The sequence below is a fragment of the Marmota flaviventris genome, chromosome 3, assembly GCF_047511675.1.
Source record: "Marmota flaviventris isolate mMarFla1 chromosome 3, mMarFla1.hap1, whole genome shotgun sequence".
NCBI lineage: Eukaryota > Metazoa > Chordata > Mammalia > Rodentia > Sciuridae > Marmota > Marmota flaviventris.
Window position 1 is genome coordinate 43,200,345 of NC_092500.1, and position 19,717 is coordinate 43,220,061.

The window sequence follows — 19,717 nt, forward strand, 5'->3', positions numbered from 1 at the left end:
CAACTTTTCTAAGACTGAGTTTTCTCTAACTGGATATTTATAAATATGAGGTAGGCAAAGGTTTGATAGACGGCTATATATTATGGCTTGCCTTCTCATAACATGCTGGAGAAGCCATGTGGAGAAGAATAGAACTGCTCTGAACATCAGCCCCAGTTTACCATCAGACATGCCAGTGAGACCCTTGTGGACCATCCAAGACCATTAGATTCACCTGAGGAGTGACCACAAGGGAGACCATTAGAACTTCTCAGCTAACCATAGTCCAAATTGTAGAATTCTGAGTTAAAATGTGGTTTTGATTCAGACTCCTACATTTTAGGACGGTTTCTTGTGTAGCAATAGATAACATGTATTTTCATTGACCACCCCCTACCATCATCAATCTTGTGAATCATTTAAGGAGGATACTGTGATCTTGGTTTTACCTATGAGGAATCTATAGCTCAAATATGCTTCCAATTTTTCTTTTACTATGGTACTTCATTCATCAGCAGGTTTAGAAGAAAAAAAGTCTAAAAATTGTAATTTCACAAGTTGCTCCAGGAATTCAGAAAAACTTCTAAGTAAAAGTATGACTCATCTTTCCTGAGTCAAATATTATTTTATTTTATAGTTGAAGAGATAGCTTTGACATATGTCTTCTAAGACTTTGATGCAGAAGAGTTATAACAGTCACCACCAGAAAACATACTTAGAGAAAGAGCAGAAAGACAGAGTGTGGGTAATATTTAGGAATATGAAACAACAGTTATAATTGAAGTAAAGTCATGCAAAAATTGTTTGTATGAGAAAACTTTGCACTCAAGTGTGAGCTCTTTTTAAAAGAAGAATTCGTATCCTCTCTCCTGGTTGCCACAAAGCTTCCACCTGCTGCAGTTTTCAAGACAGCGTTGCTCACTGGTCTCACAGCCAGTGAGGAAAAGCTAAAATTTGAGTTCATGTTTTATTCTTTTTCATTTCACTTCCAAGGCATGGCCTTATTATTTTATCTGGGCCAACTTGGATGCTTGAAATGAATGCTTTATTGTGCGGCAGAATGAAGCGAAGTGAGTTGGTTATTTTAATTCTAAAGAGAACAGAGGCAGTCACGTGGATCTCAAAAAAGTAGACAGTAACTAATGTGATTTATCAGGTCCCTGAGGTCTCTAGGACTTCATTGGAGACTTCCTTCTTTGCTTCGATGTTTCCTCAGGTGAGCAGCCTTCTTGAACTGGTATTCCATTTTCTTAAAAGAACAAGCATTTTTGATGTCTTAAAGCCTTTTTGGATTTCTTGTTCAGAATCAACTCAATAGAAACAATAACAGCATCTTTTTCTTAAACTTTATTGTGCATTTGATCAACTTGGGAGCCTATTAAAATATAGATTCTTGCCGAGTGTGGTGGCACATGCCTGTAATTCCAGGGGCTCAGGAGGCTGAGGCAGGAGGATTATAAATTCAAAGCCAGCCTCAGCAACTTAGGCCATAAGCAACTCAGGGAGACCCTGTCTCTAAATAAAAATAACAAAAAAGGGCTGGGGGTTTGGCTCAGTGCTCAAGCACTCCTGGATTCACTTCCCAGTAGATATACACATATAGACTCTTGCTTTCCTGGGGTCTCCAAGAATCTGTTTTTTCTTTTAATATATATTTTACACAAGTAGCCAAGTGGTTCTGAAAGAGGTGGCCTAAATTTATACCTTGTAACCTCAGGCCTATTTATACTGCCATTCTCCTCTTCCACATGGGATTGTTAATTCACATATATGTATAAAAGATATTTTAAGACCAAAGTTAAAGACAGTGAGAACAATTAGTGGTGGAGTATTTTGTGGGTACAAGATAAATGAATGAGTCTGTTTACAGTGGTATTTTCACCTTTCCTAAAAGCAAAATACAACATCAAGAAATTCAGAGTTGCTATGCTGAAGAAATAAGAAATACTCCAGAGATTTATCTAGTAAGTCAACCTTAGTCCCAGAAAGTGTGAATGTGCAAATGGGAATTTTTTGGCTCAACTATTTCACAGATTTGTCATTCACAGGTTGAAAATTAATTTTGGAAAGAAAATATTACAATTAAACCTGTGTGTATTATTTAAAAAACAGAATTAGCAGGAGTCTGTTAATGTCAATACCCGTGAGTCAGTCAACCCTAGGGCACACCACGTGTGACAGGTGATTAACGACAGCCCTTCTAAGCAGCCACTATGTTCCCACAGTGGGCTTTCAGTGGTGTTCAGAATCTTTATGAATTAGATTTTTCTCTTTAGGAAACAAACTCAATTCTGTATTTTTTTTTTTTGTTTTTGGTAGCTACTGAAATAAAATGTACACTGCTAGAAAGCACACTTTTATGTATTAAGATCAAATCAGAGGTTTTGGTACGTTGTTCCTTCCAAGTCTGAAGTCTCTAGAATATGTGATGGTGATTAATATTTGTTGGAAGTGTGAAATAAGGAAGGGAATTTAATTTGACTTTATGTCTTATTTATATCCTTTTTTGGTCTCAGATGTCATATTGACTCTAAAGTTTTCCTCACTCAGACATATGGATGATCTGTTTTGAAATATTTAATCATTAAGATCCACATAAATACAGTTATTTGAGATAAAATATTTACTACTCCTATTATTAATGGATGTGATTATGCCATCAAGTTTCTTCCATCTTGTTTTTTTCATAACATACAGCATAATTTCATAACTAACATAATTAGTCCATTTCTTCTTTGGTTTCACAAAGAATTTTATTATAAAAGATGTATTACAGGTAGACTTATAAAAAGCCTTTATATGTACATAGATATGTTTATATACATGTATATACACACACATACATATACATATATATTAGTTAAAATATATGTATCAGTACATTATATGAAATTTTCTAAGAGATATTTGCAGAGTATTATGCAAAAAGAATTGAAGATGAAATCCTTGAGGAATTGGTATTCATAAGCAAAAACAAAAAAAATCACTGACAGAGATTTAAAAGAAACAATCAATTAAGTGGGAGAGAGTAAGTGATGCAGTTGTTGGAGAGCCAAAGAGAAGGGAAAAAAAAGAAGCCCTAAAACTGATTTAGCAAGTGTTGATCACATGACCTCAGCAAAGCAATTTTCAGGAGAAACTACTTCTAAGCTGGTTGAAGAATGGTTAGGAGAGGAGAAATTGGAAGATTTGCTATAGTGGCTGTATTTACAGGTTTGATGGATAAGGAAAGAGGAGATAAAGTCAGGGTGCCTGGAAATGCTCTGGTGGGAACATTCAGAATAAAGCAAAGACTGCTTAATTGTAAAGAATGGGAGAGACCTGGGTTTAACTGTAGGCTGCAGAGAAGGTGAGATTGGACAGAAAGGTTGAATATGTAGAAGAAAGAAAACTAATAGATGGAGTGGAGTCCAGATGATATGAGAGACTTTGCATTGTGTGTTTAAATTGAAGGATTAATTTTAACTGGAAGGGCACCTTTGCTCTGAAATTAGAGAAAATGAGTAGAGGTACAGTAAGTGTGATGTACAGAAAGAAATACTCTTAACTCTTCTTCAATAGATTACAAACCTATTACAAAGAAAGAGAGCACCTTAAATTAGAGGATGGTCATGTTCAGGGTTCATGTAAGGTGACAAATATACTACACGATTGGTGACTGGAGATGGAACTTATAATGAAACTATTATTCTAAAGAGCTAAGAGAACCATTGATCTGAAGGAATAAGTGGGCAGAGAATTACATCCATTGCTATAGTCACCAATTCTGTAAGGTATGAAGGAGAGAGAGGAGGCCATTAGTCAGGGAACTAATATAGAATGCTCTTACATTTCTCTGAGTTTCATAATAAAATTTCATTAGAAGGTCTGCAATGACAGAACTGTTATTATAAATATTATATACTGATTTATAAAATCCCTCTTGGACTAAAAACATTAATTTTCAAAAGTATAGTTTAGATATAGGCATTTATTTAACTGTTTCTCTTATCTAGAAAGAACTTAAGGGCAATATTAAGAAAGTTGTATATTGAGTCTTCATGTAGGAAATGTTTAAATCTGTGATTGACATAACACAGAACAGCCCTATAACAAACAGGGACACATTAACTGCTATTATTATCACATCCACACACAGCTGTGAATACATAATGGTCAGGGATTCAGAAATGTTTTTTTTTTTTTCCTTAACTTTTTGCCAGAAACAAACACCTGGAATGTTGCCTAATGAACTAAGCTATTTTCCATCTGTTTTGTCCTGAACTGATTTTCATTTGCTGTGTAGCTGTGGATAAGGATTGTGAAGGGAACAGGAATTTGTACCCTAAGTCATAAGAATCAATAAAATCTTGGCTTAGTGACTTGGGCTATATAACATTTGAGAGCATAAATAGGAAAATATTTTGTATTTATTTAGAGTAAAATGATATCACATTGGTCATAAATGAATTTACTAAAAGCTATTCTTTTTATGAATGTAATTATAATCATTTAAAACCTGGTTAATTAAACTAACTAGGGAGAGCTGTAGCTTGAATCAGAATTATAGAACATTTAAATCAAATATGATTTTTTTTTACTTGCAAATGTACATTGCATTGCATATTATGTTAAAACTCTTTTTAAGAGTAGGCTTTAGCAGTATGGAGATTCCTTGGAAAGCTGGGAATGGAACCTCCATTTGACCCAGCTATTCCTCTTCTCGGTCTATACCCAAAGGACTTAAAAACAGCATACTACAGGGACACAGCCACATCAATGTTTATAGCAGTACAAATCACAATAGCTAGACTGTGGAGCCAACCTAGATGCCCTTCAGTAGATGAATGGATAAACAAATGTGGCACTTATACACAATAGAATATTACTCAGCAATAAAAAATAACAAGATCATGGCATTTACTGGGAAATGGATGGCATTAGAGCAGATTATGCTAAGTGAAGTTAGCTAATCTCTAAAAAACAAATGCCAAATGTTTTCTTTGATACAAGGGGGGTGACTCAAAATGGGGTAGGGAGGAAGAGCATGAGAAGAAGATTACCTCTAGATAGGGAAGAGAGGTGGAAGGGAAAGGAGGGGAGAAAGGGAATTGTATGGAAGATGGAAGGAGACTCTCATGGTTATACAAAATACCTGTATGAAGATGTGAGGGGAAAAAAAAGATGTGCATCACCTTAGATTGAGTAGAAAGAAGTGATGGGAGGGGAGGGGAGGAGAAGGGGGGGAAGGAAGGACAGTAGAATGAGATAGACATTATTATTGCTGTGTGTATATATGTGACTGCATGACCAAAATGATTCTGCAACCTGTACACTCAGAATAATGAGAAATTATATTCCATCTGATTCAAATGTATGATATGTCAAGGTCATTGTACTGTCATGTGTAACTAATTAAAACAAATTAAAAAAGAGTAGGCTTTAGGAAACCTTATTATACATATAATTATATAATTAATTATCTGTGAATAGATGTTTCTAGAAGGGCTGATAACAATTGCTTTAAAAGAGTTTCAAATCTTATTGCTTTGCAGAATGTAACATTTGATTCATCTATGAAAAGAGAATAATAGAATAATAATTTTCTCTTTCCCTTGGTAGATCTGTAGATGTTGGGGCCAGTAACATTACTATAAAAATTACTGGTATGTAAAAACATCTTCCAACACTTAGACATTTAAGCACTTTCAAGTCATAACAAAAATTTCCATGCCTATTTTTCTGTGATCCCAACATCACATTAAAAGGAACAATTTATGTTCAGTTGAACCATATTATTCTTGTTTTGGTGACTCCAGACATACCTTCTGTGCTGCAAAGAAGCCTGTGCGTCTCCATATTATTCATCGGCCTTCATGGTGTGAGTAGAAAATGCAATATAATTATATCTTTGGAGTATGAAATTACTTTATTAGGCATGCATTCACTTAATATCATCATAGGCAGTTCATTATGCTTCAATTTTAACTATACAAATTTAAATGGATAATGACTGACCTGTGAAGTGACTCTAACAACGATCCAGGTACATTTTAATCACCTTCAGAGACAATAATAGGCAGACTACTTTTAATTTGAGTGACATGTTTCAGGTTTTTATACATATTGCATATCATTATACACTTTTGAGGAATACAGGATAACTTGTAACCAACACCCTCTGATAGGTACTGTGACATCTTATTCCACCAATGATCACTTTTGCTCATTCCCACTATTTTGTTTGAAGCAAGAACCTCATCTGTTTCATTACTCCATTGCCATGGTATAGTTTCTTGCATAGGTAAGTGTTGTATAATACTTATTTGATGAATTAAATCTTTGTCTTATCCAAAAATTAGTACAGAAAAATCAAAATATTTTTAAGTTTATCTAGAAGCAGAACCAGAATCCATTTCTTTTCTTTTATGTCTTATGTACTTCCTTTCTCATTGGACAATTTCTCCCACTGTCTAACTTTCAAAGAGTGCCTTAAATGCTAACTAAATTTACAGGTGGACCTTAGTAACTGGTCTTTAATTGTTGAGGAACTCTTACAAAGAAAATAGAGGTATTTAGTTAATCATCTCAACTGAAGGAAAACTAAAGGAAGGTATCGAATTCTACCTTAGAAATATGAATGGTTGTACGAGGAAGGTTTTCCTGCAAGACTTAGTGTAAGTTTTAGAGTTGGTTTTAAGGGATTCTTGTAAATTTTCAACTCCTGGAAATCACTAGAAATTCAGTGGATGTTTACCTGCCCTGTCTGATGGGGAAGTAATGCCACTGTGCCTCTATGAGTTTACAGATTACCCATACAAACGTTACTCAGTCATTATCAAGTACTCAGTTAACATATTTTTCAGTTACACATTTCTCAATTTGTACTTTATCTAGTAGTCAGATCTTGAAGATATTTTCAAATATAAAAGATTTCTGTTGAATAAAAATCTTTTCCTTATCTATAAAATGTGTCTGGATTGCTTGATTTGAAATTCTTAGCTCTTATATAGTCTTTTTTTTTTTTTTTTTTTGCATTTCATTATTTATTTAGATGTTTAAGCTCTTGCACTAAGTTTTTACAAGCTGGTGAACACTGACAAATTATTTCTCCCACAGAACTATAACCACATGTTCCCAGACAATATAAATAGATGGTTGAACTAACATTAATACACATCACCACTTTATCAATTACATAATAAAACAAAATTATCAAGTATCCAAATATTAAGTTACACAGCTCAAAAGGCAGATAAAACATTAGATGACTGCTCAATTCGTCAGCAGAAACTCACTTTTTTTTTTTTTCAAGAGGTTGGGAATAAAAGAAAACCAGAAAAAAAAAAAAAGAGTTGGTAAACAACTTCTGATGATTATGAAAAATAAATTTAGAACTTTTATCATTAAGAATTGTTTTAGCTACAATAACAGAGCATCTCTAACTTTTAAAAAATATTTACTAAATTAAAGAGCATATATTCTACAGGTTCTGCATGAGACAAAGGCAACATTTTACTAAAAATATTTAAGAGCCCCCTCCCCTTCTTTTTTTCAGGCCAACCCTGTTAGGTTGCTCCTCAGGGTGCAAACGTTAAATTAACTGTAAGGTTTTTTTGTTTGTTTGTTTGGAGACTTGAAGACATGTGCTTCTGTAAAAACTTAGGTTTTCAAAATGGTGGTTTCCCATAACAGCAAAAAATCAGACTTATAGAAAGGTATTAAATAATTGCTGTAAGACTTGGTAAAAATTAAACAAACAAATCAAATCCAAAACAAACAAAAACCAAAAACCCCAATAGTAAAAGTAAACCTGATGTATGAATGTGGGAGATGTAAACATAAAATGAGCAGGCAAATAATCATATAGGCCCTATAATGTTTGAAATGACTGAAGGGATAAATCACATAAGGTCTAGAGTGTTCTTAGTTCCTGGAATTTTGGTTTTGTATGATACTAAAAATATATAAGTAATGTGCTGGCTATTTTGGCACCTAATATTTCTAAATTTCTTATGTAAGATTCGGGCATGGAAATGGATTTAAAGATATTAACTCAGTACCCCATGATTTCAGGAAAGGTCAACTGTTACAAACAATAAGCACATTTTAAATTGTGAACAGCAAGAATCTTTTGCTAAGTGTCTGAACAAGTTGATCAGAACCCAAACATAGAGATTGAAATTCTGTCAAGATTGTTACCTGGTAAAACTGCTTTCCAATACTCCTATGGAAGCTTCATCAGACTTATTTACCACGGCAACATGCTGTCTGATATGTATTACAAGTTAGGTACTGTCTTAAGTTCCACTTCCAAGGCAATAGCATCAGGTGCCCGAGTTTTATTGAATGTAACAGTTGTTTCCATGACCATTGGAGTCTTTGAAGCACAGCCGCATGTTAGGACAATACTTCTCCAAATACAAAAGTTGCTTGCTGTTAAAAGTTCCACACCGCTTTTGTCTTATGAATTGTACAGCATCTTTATATTTCATTCTGCCTTCAAATCAATGCCAGGGCAACAAGCACTGGAGCTTTCCCAAAGCCTGCAACACAATGAACAGCAATACAACAACCTGGTTCTTCACGATATTTAATTTTTACAAGACTTAATCAGTCATGGACAATTTGGTTGGACGGTGGTGCACCATCATCAAAAGGCCAATCAGGAACTTGGATGCCTTCTTTCTCCACAAGAGTAGTGTCATAGGTTGCTTCACAAGGTTGCATTGGTTGGATTGTGTGTAATAAGAAATCTCATGTTCTTGTACAGAACTTCCACAGGAGCAGGGCGGTTCATTCGAGCCATGTTAATTTAGTTAAAAAACACTCAATAGGGTTATAAAAGAATTAAAAAACCTGAATACAGAAATGATGCAAAGTAACTGAAGTTTACTTCAATATACTCCACTTGATATTCTCAGTGCTTTGAGTATGAAGTTGGGAGTAATGGGAAGTGAAGTGAGCCTCCTAACAAGAAGCAGCAATTCTTTAATCCAGTAATACTGGGGCAATAGAAAGGAAGTGCACTGAGGTTTACCCCTTCCAGGTCAGAACTCTTGTAAAATGCTCAGTGGATTTTCAATTTAATAGGTCTGTGTCCAGGTTAACCACTCTTATGGGGGCCTCTTGGTAGAGCAGTAATGAATTTCTACAGTTCACTTGTCTGCAAAGAGGTCGTGCTGTGCCTGTAATCTCCACTGCCCTTCAGAAATTCCATAAATGTGTGACCAAGAACACAACAGAACTGAGGAATATGTTTACTCATTGAAGATTGTGGCCTAATCATACAGCCGGTCCCAAAGCGGTGGCAATGCAGGTGGCAGCAGGCGCACCTCTTATATGGTCTTTAAAAAAGAAAATATTAATTTAATAAGTGTTATTACTGAGAATAAATCTAAATCTACTTCTTTTCATAATGGATAAAGTCAGGAAGTCATTTATAACTGAAAAAAAAATGCTTGTTAGGTAGTTGAAGAACTTGAAAGAGTAAAAGCTAGTAAAATAGAAAAACAAAAATTTCACTCTTGGATATTATGAATGCAATGCTACTGAAATTCTCATTATTTGTTTAAAAGGTCATGATTTGTGGATGGATGTCTCCATGGGCTTTAGACATGTTGAAAATCTTTAAAGGAGCTTTGCAACAAGAAATGAATGGTTGATAAATCAGGAAAACGTTTTTGTACTCTGGTTTCAGTATAATTTGAACTCACTTTCCTTTGATAAGAGACAAAAGTATGGATCAGGATGCTGCAGTCCGGCTGCAGCAAAATAACCTGGGGGGGGGGGGGGTGACGAGCAATTTGTGTAGATTGATACAGCAGGAGTGGGAACCGTTTATTGTAGGACAGGAGGGGTATATATACATTCCACACAGCTTATCTTAATTAACATAAACTAGATACAGCAGTCAACCAATAAGAAATCTCCACACTTAATGGCTCGCTGGGGTTACTTCACAAACCACTCCTTCTGGCAAAATGCCAGGCGCCATCCATACTTGTTTACAGACTCTAACATCAGGAAGCTAATTCTGAAACAGGTCTTAACTTACAGTGAAATATTGAAGTTTGAGGTATTATTCATCCTCTATCATATAGTCTTTATTTTATTTTTATCCAGAATTTCAATGAAAATGTAGTTTTCCCACTAACAAGAGGGAAGAGAAGGGCTTATTTTAAAATTCTATGTTAACTTTTGTGTAAGTATCTACTTAAGTAAAAATCACTTTTTAATTTTTTTTCTTCAAAGATGTTAACATTCTCTGCAAGCATCCTGACTCTTCTGCCTGAACTTCACAAAGGGACTCAAGAGAGATGAAAGAAGTAGATCTGCACGAGTTTCAAGAAAGATTTTTGATGGATCCAGAATTAAATTGTGCTTCAGTTCAAACAGGAGAACCAACAACTGGGCAATTATTATGACATGAAACTTACATGTGGATGATGACTTAGATAAGTTTAGAAGGAATGAAAAATCATTGGATTGCCAAATTTCAACTTCTTTCTATTATGTAAATGTAGGATTACCAAATAAAATATAGTGGCTGTGAATGTCAAAGAGAAATATTTTGGGATCATAATATGTTTAGTTGGATGTCATATAGCCACCTTACCTTACCCTAATGTGATATATTTAGTTTCTTTCTCCATAAAAATTCCTCTTCTTTATGCTTTTCTTACTGTTATGCTTGAAAAAATCATCATCTATATTCTTAAGCTACAAAACCCAGCATTACCATCAACTCCTTCATGTTGTTTTTCAAATTCAGCTTCAGCAGAGTGAAGCTCTTTCTAGAGTTGTTTTTAAATGCAGTTCTTCACCATTTCAATAATTTTCCTCCTGTTTCTGCCTCTCATCATTTTCTTTTTAATTTATCTTTCATTGCTACATGGTGATTTTTAAAATTACATAGTTATATAATTTAATTTAATAATTACATAAATATTATATAAATTATAATTATGTAAAATCATAATTATAATGTATAGTTATATAAAGTTATATAAATAAATTGTGTAGTTTAATTTAGTTACAGTTATATAATTAATTATGTCCCTTTCTTAAAAAAAACTAAAGCTAAAAAAATATAGTAGAAATAATTCCTTGAATGGTGTTTATGATTTCTGCCTTACAAATTTCATTTTCCAAACCCATTTTCACTTTTTTTTTTCTTTTGTGGTGTTAAGAATTGAGCCCACTTAAGTGTTATGGGGATTCTTCAGAAAACTTGGAATGGAACCACCATTTGACCTAGCCATCTCATTCCTCAGTTTAAAACCCAAAGAGTTAAAATCAGCATACTAGAGTGACACAACCACGTGAATGTTTATAGCAGCTCAATTCACAATAACTATACTATGGAATCAACTTAGGTGTCCTTCAGCAGATGAATGTATAATGAAAATGTATTATATATACACAAAGGAATATTACTCAGTCTTAAAGAAGAATGAAATGATGACATTTGCCAGTATGGATGGAGCTGATAATAAGCCAATTACAAAAAACCAAAGGCCAAATGTTTTCTCTGATATTCAGATACTAATTCACAATAAGGGATAGGGCTAGGGAAGAATAGACTTACTTTAGATTAGGTAGAGGGGACTGAAGGGAGGGGAAGTGGTATGGCGGTAAGGACAGTAGAATGAATCAGACATTATTACTCCGTACATATGTGACTACATTATGCACAATTAGAATGAGAAATTGTATACCATTTATGTATGATGTGTCAAAAGTACATTCTACTGTCCTGTAGAACTAATTAGAACAAATAAAAGATAAATTTAAAATGTGAATATCCCCAAATTTATTAAAGAAATTGAATTTAGACTTAAAATCTTCTTGCCAAGAAAATCTCTGGCCTAGATGCCTCCACTGGTAGATTCTAGCAAACAATTTTAAAAGAAATAATAATAGTTCTTAAAAAATTCTTACAAAAAGCAGAAGAAGCGGAAATGCTTCTTAACTCATTGTATGGTTTTATTGTGATTTGAAATCAGAGCTCTTTACAAGATATGAAAGCTACAAATCAATATCACTTATGAACATAGACTTCATATTAGCAAATAGAATTTAACAATATATAAAAAGCATAATATATATTGATCATTGGGTTTAATCCTAGAAATCCAAATTAGATTTATTTAGCATGGAAACCAATGTAATTGACCAATTCATTGTTAACAAAATAACAAAGGAAAACAATGTAATATTCCCAGAGTAAGCCAGAGTAGAGAAAGAAAGGAAGGAAGAAAAGAAGAGAAAAGAAGAAAAGAAAGAAAGGAAGGAAGGAGGGAAAGAAGGGAGGGAGGGAGGGAATTATGACTCTATATAATACAAGTTCCTAACAAGCTAGGAATAAAAGGGAACATCCTCCATCAGGGTGAGTGAAAAAAACCCTAACATCACTCTCAATGGTAAAAAATATGAATGCTTTCCCCTCAGATGGGTAATAGTTCCTTTGACCACTTCAATATTTTAATATATTACCTTAGGGGAAGGCTGGCCTGGTTCAGTTAATTGTAGGGGAATTATCCAGCCATCTGACTGAGCCACTGCAGGGGACTGATATGGAGTTCCTATAGTGCCATGTTTTAATATATTTTTTGTCAGTCTTCTCCCTAAAAGAATGCATTGAAAGATATAAAAGATCTTCATTTTTTTTGGTCTTTATTTGTCTCTCCAAGCCTCTTTCCACCTTCCTTTTCCTTATATTCTAGAGGTGTCTATAATGGGCTACTTTCTTTGCCCTCTGTAACCCAGCAGAATTCTGCAGTTGGAACAAGTGCCAGGAGACCAGGAGACGAGAGGTGTCTGTACTGACTCCTCTGTTTTCTTCCTCACTGGATCTTAAATTGGCAATGGCTATCGTCCTTGAACAAAGGCTGCATCTCAAGAGCTACAGCTCTCCCTGGTGACTGTCACCCTCATTTGTCTCATAGGCCTAGGGATGGTATTCACTTTCCACCATGAATGCTCCTTGGTTATTTACCATCACTCATTGGTTTCCTTAATCTTCTTCACACGTCTATGAATAACACCTCATTTCTTTACTAAATGATCCTCACTAATCAATGTTTGAATGGGCCATCTAACTTATACAGAGATAAATTAGAATGTCATCTAGTTGAAATGCAGAGAGACTAAATTCAATATCAAATAGATCTGAGCCATGTTGGTTTTGCTATTTTTTCATGTGAAAATATGATGGAAGAATGAAGATACAAGTAAATATATTAATTCCATGAAATTTTTCCCAACTTGCTAGCTAACAGAGTTTCTGGAGTCAGTTCCTTCTTATAGTTGTGCTTTTCCCCCTGTTCTCTCTACCTATTGTTTGTTATTATGCTGTTGAGCCGCATATAGTTTCTTCACTTAGTTTATGTCTGTTATCCTTTTACATATAGAATGATTACTGACTTGGTCTTCATGGTCCAAGTCATACATGGACCATGGACTTAATGGTTCAGTGGTAAGTGTGCAATGTAGTTGTGCTTTCAGGAGAGAATTTAAAACATTTTTACTTTTTTGCATTTAGTTTGTAGTATGGAGTCTATTTCTGCTGATTATGTTCAAGTTGAACTTTACCAAATCAACGTGTTTCCTCAATACTTGTCTAAATATGATGAAAAACATTGTTCATTGGGTTAAATTTTTTTCTTTATATTTTAGCAGACTGTGAGAATGCATATTTTAAAGAAAGTAGTGAATAATCAATCATAACCACTCTAACATAAACACTAGAAATATCACTTCCTGCATTCATCTAGGAGAGCTAGCAATTTATTATAGATGAATTTAAAAAATGCTAATTTAAGTAAACCTTCCCATGTATCTTGAGTGGACGTGAGGGGAGTACACACACACACACACACACACACACACACACACACACCTGCACACACAGGGTTTTTTAAAAATTGACTTACATAAGAACAATATCTTCCTAATATTATTCTAAGGGTTATTGGTGGGGCCCAGATGCATATTAAATCCAGTGCTTACATATCTTTATTTTACTTGCTTTTACAATCTCATTATTGTTTATCACTCATTGTAGTACCCAAAATAGAAATCATATAGATTGAATTTTTTTTTTGTAATCAGCATATGATTATTAAATCCTATGAATATTTTCCAAACATCCATCATTAGTATTTAATACAGTTGCATATAAGATATAAATTCTACATTCTAAATAAGTAAATTCAAAAATTACATTGAATTTCATAAAATCTGAAAGTGAATTTTCCATTTTATGCATATGAGAACACTCATACAAAATAGAACTGCTGAACAATAGAAATTGCATCTGTAGACTGGATTTGAGAGTTTAGTATCATGCTAAGATATCTGTAATTTCAGAATCCTTAACCCAACTGTATATAATAAACTTACATTAAAACCTTTGGTCACAAGTAGCTAATTATTAAAAGAACTAATACTAGACTGGAGAAGAGGGTTAGGGGGAGGGCAGAAAGGACAGGAGTGGGGAAATACTGAGGATTGTAATGGAGAAAACTATGTTGTGTGGGTTTATGAATATTTCTAAGTAAACCCCACTATTTTATATAAATATACTGTACTAAAAATAAAAAGAACTATTACATGTTTGGTTTCTGGATAAAAATGAGGTACATAATACATTTAGCAAAATCGGTAGTCAATCTTTCTAGTAACTACCTTTCTTTAGTAACCAAGAATTCATAGTAATTTTGCTTGAAAATTCCAAGCAATCAACCTGAGAACATGCAAGTCAATTTGAGAGATGATTGTTGAGAAAGGAATGAAAGCAATGCTCAGCAACCAGAAGAGTGAGGGGATGTACACTAAGTGGGGAGCTGTCATGAAATTCATGTTACACTTTCTTATACGTTTGGTGAAATAATTTCATTAGACTTAATGACTCTATTTTAAAACACACTAATGTATCACTTTGTGAAGAATTATTAGTTGTGTAAGATTTTTATACTACACTGAGAATTTACATTCCTGATATAATTTAATTCTCTTAGCATCTCAGAAAAAGGGCATAGAAAAAGCAAGGGAAGGAGGTAGTGCTGGAACCCAGGGTTCATTTCAAAATGTAATGTTGCTAACAACAACTATCTGATTCACTTCCACATAAGGTTATTTTTTTCCTATAACCACAGCCCCTGGCATTCATTAATTTTGTTTTATTCCAATTTTATATAATTTTTATATTAAAAATTGTGAGCTATACAAAGCAGTTTTAGAGTAAACATCCACATACCCATAACTTCAATTCTACCATTCACATTATATTATACTTCGTCTGTCATGTGTCTATTTAACCTTTTTAATCCATCAATCTACTTATTTTTAATACATTTCAAAGTACATTTCAGATAAAAGTACCATCCAGTTAAATACATCAAAAATGCAATATTAAATAGAAATAATGAATATTTGTTTTTTTGTTTATCACATATTTATATATGAAGCTCTGTGCTAACTAAGCACCTTGCTTGCAGTAGTTGGTACTTACTTAGCAGTTCCCCCAACAAATATATGAAGAAGATATGCTTTTGTTAATTTAGTTTTGCCAGTGAAAATGCAGAGCCTTAAAGTGGAGATATGACTTTCCTGAAGTTATAGTCAGCTGTAAAGTTCAAGAAACCTGTGTAAGAAGAGTAATCTTTCTGAGATCATGTCTCTGCGATGGGGCTGATATTTGAACCCAGAAAGTCTGATTTCAGAGACGCGGCTTCTGTATAAATTTTCTGTTGCTTCTGTAATCCATTGCCACGATCTTAGTGGCTAAAATGATATCCACTTACTACCTCATAGTTTCATGGGTCAGAAGTCTCTACAGAGATTGGCTATACAAAGATTGGAATCTTTGTTCGAGGTCTTCCAGGATCAAAATTAAAGTGTCACCTCCGTTGAGCTCTATCCAGGCTCACTGAGATATGAGTTGAATCCATTCCTTGTTTTGTAGAACAGAGTTCCCCCTGTGTTTTATTGCCTGCTGCTTAAGAGAGAACTGTTTCTGCTCCTAGAGTCTGTCTGACTCCCCTTCCAGGGAGTCTGATTCCAGCAATGATAGCATAAGTTATTCTTTCAGGCTTTGAACTCTCTAACTTTTCTTTCTGGCTGTCTCTGCCTTTAGCTAAAGTTCTCTGCTTTTAAGAGCTCATAAGATCAGATTGGATCTATCCATATAATCCAAGATAATCTCCCTGTTTTAAGCCCTATAACCTTAATTACATTTGCAGAATACCTTTTACCAAGGAAGGGAACATGTAAGGTTATAAGTCTGGGGATGTTATTTGGGGAACATTTCTACCCACTGCAACCACAACTATGTACTACTGCTTTAAGTAGTCCTTTAGCATTAAAAAAAGTATTTCTGATCATCCAACAATTTTTAAAAGCATACTTTTGCTAATAATAGCATAAATAAAGTATACTTTGGGAAAATATATGATAAATTATGATTAAGTTCATCTTTTTTTTTTTATTTCTGGGAAAAAATCTGAATGCCCCCAATTATATCAAGATATCAATAAAAACTGTAGTCCTCTTTCCTGTAAAATGTTTCCTTCTTCATGCAATGAGTCATTTTGTATTTATTTGAGGCGATTTAGCTGACTTTTTCTGTCATGTATGATAATTTGTAATTATATAGTCTTGCTCATTTTGGTAGATAATACATAAAGTGCCATAACTGCTCCCAGGCCTTAAGCCTTTTCTCCACATATGTTTATTCTAGTTATGTCCTGAAGGGTATTTTATACGATTGCATTGGAGCATCCAAATAGCAGTAATTCAGGAGGCTTAACAGATGGGATTGATTTGTCTGTGAATGGCAGATGTTGGTCATTCAGTTCAGTATTGCCAGTGAGCTGATGTGAGCTAAAGGGAAGATTAAATCTGCTCTTCCCTATCTTGTTTTTCTGCCTAATTTTACTATATTCAGCATATACACTGTTTTTTACTATGAGGAGATCCTTCATATGATAAGACAATGCTTTATAATTCAAAAAGTAAAGATACCCAGCTGAGATAAAAAGACTTTGTCCTTTAGAAATATGGATCACATGCTTTAAACATCCAAACCAGTGAAAATGAATTAATTCTTAACCACATTCCTACACAAGTTTCTTTTTGATGTGTCCCTCACTTTCTATGCTATAATATTTTCTGTAACTACATTAAGAGTGTAACTTAGATATCATTCATCTTTATAATCCTTCCATTTCCTAATGTTGGTGTGACCACAAAGTAGGAAGTTTTTTTTTTTAATTAATTTTTTGAGGATGTACAGAATGATGAGGTTCACTGTGGTGTATTCATATGTGTACATGGGAAAGTTGTGTCAGATTCATTCCACTGTCTTTCCTTTTTGATTATTTAGTTTCATCATTCACTCATTTATTTTACATAGAGTTATTGTTGATGTTTGTTGTGTTAGTCTAGGTTAGATCCTGCAGTGAGATAGATAAACAGAAAAAATTCTCAAAAGTTTATGGACTAGTTGAAAAGAACAACAAGTAAATGCATGATTGATATATAGTTATAATGGCTGCCATTGAGAGTATTAAAGCAACATAGAGGAGATCGACATAATTGAGGCTAAAGACTTGAAAGAAATATGTATATGTGCCTCTTCATAAAGTCATATGAACTAAGACTCAAAATGTGTTGTGATTAGTGATTTTATACACACACACATGCACACACATGCATAATTTTAGAATAGTGTATAGGACCTATTTTGGAATAGCATTTCATAATTAGGATATTCCTCCCATGTTTAAAACATGACAGGTGATCATAAAGGATAAAAATAAAAAAGACCTATTTCATAGATTGGATTAAGGCTACTGGCATATCATGGTATTATATAAAATTTAAATAGTTATATAGACCTAAGATTTTGGCACAACGTGTCTGAGATTTATATCTGCATATATTTCTGTATATTTATCCAGTCAAGCAAATACATAAATTACCTTAGTGTCCTAAATTTATCATATATTAAGGTACAGCAAGGTCCTAGGCATATATCATCTCATGAATATTTTGTTGGTATACTGATCACCATGGCCATTTGGAGCACCCCCTCTCTAGAACACACTTTCCATCATTTTCCTGCATGATATCCACATCATGGAAGAGATGAAAATCATTTTATTTCTCCCCCTAGTTCTTTTTCTGCTTTCCCCTCTCACTTTCATCTATTTCTGGTTGTGAAATGGAATACTTCTTGTGTGCTGAGCATGTGGAATGAAAATCAAATGAGTATATATGCACAGCCCTGACTTTAAGGAAATGAGAATGTATGAGAGAGAGAAAAAAATATATAAAAACCAATGAAAGAACACATTTTTAATACTTAGCCCTTGATAAACTAAATGTAGGGAAGAATAAGCTCAGTATTAGTCACTTCATCCATTGAAACACAACAAAACAAAACCCTGGGTATTTGCCTGATTTATTTCCCAGGCTAACTTGGCAATCATGGTCAATCTGATTGGCTGAGGAACAAATCTTCCATCATGTGTTGGTGCCCTGGCTCCTGGCTGTGTAGTGTGCTTGAAGAGAAGTCCATTCCACGGTGTGGATCTGCTTGTTTGTATTCATTCATTTGCATATGAGACTCAGGACCCCCTTTATGACATAGTAACTTGATGGGCGTTGGGGGTGAAGCACATCACCACTGGACAGAGTAAGTATAACTAGGTTATAGGAGTTTCAAGTTGGCACCTTGGTAAACTCAGTATGAACTATGCTTTAACAGGTTATCCAACCACCTTCTTGGCTTGTAAAAGTCAATGAATATTTTCATATTGGTAGCAACCTAAATTTAGTCTCATTAATCAATATCAATCAAAATGTTGAGAGGCATGAAGTCATGCATCTGATTAGCAGGTGAAAGGCTAATTGTATCTTCTTTGGAGAAAACTGGAAATAAAGCATACATCAGTAGAGAATGGGTCTCTCCACTCATCAGTATCTGATACTATGCATCTCCTCATGCCTTCCAAATGAAATTAATGAGGTTAGACCTTAACTTCTCAGTGAATAAAAACTCTTCGGAGGCTTGAATGCTTATTATTTCCTCTTGTAGGATTTGAATTACAAAACTCCAGGTCTGATTTTCTTTTGGTCTCTTGAACAAAGAAGTTTGAGTATGGCTTGAATAAATGTAAAAATCCGTGACTCCTAAGGTATGAATGTGATCTGCTGTCTTTGTAGCAAATTATGCTTTCTTTGTGTCCCTTCTTTGAGTAAGTGCTTGAACTTAAAAGGACAGATTACTTTTGTACTCCAAATACTCAGTTGTTTTGAACATTTATTTAGTGGGGGTATTTGTTGACTTAAAGTTTTAATTCATTTATAAGCTAGGTGTTGGAATCATGGAATAATGAGAAACCTTGAGAGGTCCACATATGATAATGTACACTTCATGCTTTCTTCCTGCACACCAGCTATGAAGCTGGCTGGTGAGAATTTGACTTCTCAACCTTACACAGCTTCCATCACAGTTTTCTGCAGAGAAAAGGCTTGTTTAGACACTCATCAACACATAATTTTATGTTGAATATATTTCTACCTTCAAATGAGTAGATTTCTATTGCAGATCATAGAGAATTAAATACAAATTGGCTTACTACTCTTTTGGATAATTTTGAATTATTTTTCTTCATGGGTTAATTTTGTGATTGTGGACTATTTTTATTTATCATTTCATGCTCATTTAAAATCTGTAATGTTAATATTT

General features: G+C 34.0%; 1 protein-coding gene and 1 pseudogene across 8 annotated transcripts in view; one reads left to right on the forward strand and one right to left on the reverse strand.

Moving 5' to 3' along the window:
- The window catches only part of Kcnc2 (potassium voltage-gated channel subfamily C member 2), a 189,174-nt gene that overhangs the window by 63,965 nt on the left and 105,492 nt on the right, over positions 1-19,717 (forward strand). The gene's annotated exons all lie outside the window — the stretch shown is intronic.
- On the reverse strand, positions 8,301-8,804 carry LOC114086851 (protein tyrosine phosphatase type IVA 1 pseudogene; annotated as a pseudogene).